This window comes from Rhinolophus sinicus, chromosome 16, assembly GCF_057876585.1.
Source record: "Rhinolophus sinicus isolate RSI-liver-muscle chromosome 16, RSI-T2T, whole genome shotgun sequence".
NCBI lineage: Eukaryota > Metazoa > Chordata > Mammalia > Chiroptera > Rhinolophidae > Rhinolophus > Rhinolophus sinicus.
In genome coordinates, this window is record NC_142516.1 from 41,377,424 (window position 1) to 41,378,806 (window position 1,383).

The 1,383-nt window shown below is 38.8% G+C and overlaps 1 pseudogene; it reads left to right on the plus strand.

Annotated features, from left to right (window-relative positions):
• The first annotated feature begins 470 nt into the window (after positions 1–470).
• Positions 471–855, plus strand: LOC109449916 (dynein light chain 1, cytoplasmic pseudogene; annotated as a pseudogene).
• The last annotated feature ends 528 nt before the right edge of the window (positions 856–1,383 follow it).

Here is a 1,383-nt window from a genome sequence, read left to right on the forward strand (position 1 = left end):
CTGTGCCATCTTGGTTTTCTCCTTGAGATTTTTTTCAATAGGGAAGGTTTGTTCAAAGTTCATTAGATGATGTTTGACCTTTCCTCATAGGTTCAGAGAGCCTCGAATACTTTTTTTACTCCAGGCTCAGAGGAGGCATCTGAGTTCTTCCATCTATCCTGGATTCCATCCTTCTCTGTACTACATATTTTAAAGTTACTAATAGAGTAGGTAGCATCACAAGAAAATAAATTCTGTAGCTATGTATTCTGACTGATGTTAACTAGGCTTATTGTGGTGATCATTTCACAATATATATAAATATTGGATCATGCTGTACACCTAAAATTGATAGAATGTTATATGCCAGTTATACCTCAATGTGAAAAAAGAAAACAGTTGAAGATGGTACCTCTGACTGGATCTGAGCCTCGCTAGCCTCTTCCCCCAGGAGACCTTTGCAGTCAGCCAGCCCCTGCTTCACTGTAGCGATGTGTCACAGAAAGGCCAGGATCAAAAATGCCAGTATGTTGGAGAAGATGCAGCAGGACTCCATGTAGTGTGCCACTTGGGCTTTGGAGAAATAAGGCACAGAGAAGGGCATTGTGGCCCATATTAAGAAGGAGTTGACAAGAAGTACAACCCCATCTGGTACTGCATCAGGGGGCGGAATTTTGGTAGTTACACAACACATGAAAGCAAACATTTCGTCTACTTCTACCTGGGCCAAGTGGCCATTCTTCTGTTCAGATCTGGTTAGAAGCATGGACTATGCCACACACCCAGTGACCCATCCAAAAACAAGGACTGCAGCCTATATCCAAATAGTGAATCCAAAAACTAAATCCAAAGACTGAAGTCTTCAGCCTTGCCTAAGGAAACACCTTCATCTTTGGACCTTTATTGTGCTGTTTTGTACAGGGCATTCTCTGTACTCATTTGTTGTGGTTATAAAAATTAGCAGAACAGCTTACATTTGTATTATTTTCTATTCCATACCTCTCCACCCTATGTTTTTTTCCCTCTCAAAATTCCATTATTTCCCAAAAATAAATAAGTAAATCTGTTGGAGAAGTACAACAAACAAACAAACAAACATTGACATAATGAGGGGGAGAAATGGAAGAATCAAATGAAACTACAAGAAGTGAAAAATACAATACCTGAAATTAAAAACTCACAGATGACATTTAGAGAAAATTGACATGACAGGATTTCCTGAATGAAGCAGGAGCTGAGGAAAGGGGGAGCCAGGAGGCGAGAAAGAAGAAAAAAACAGTTGAAGAAATAATGGCAATTTTTTAAAACTTTATGAATACTGTAAACCGAGAGTATTAAAAATTCAACAAACCCGAGAATGATAAATACAAAAGTCACACTAAGACCAATCATAATCAGGTTATT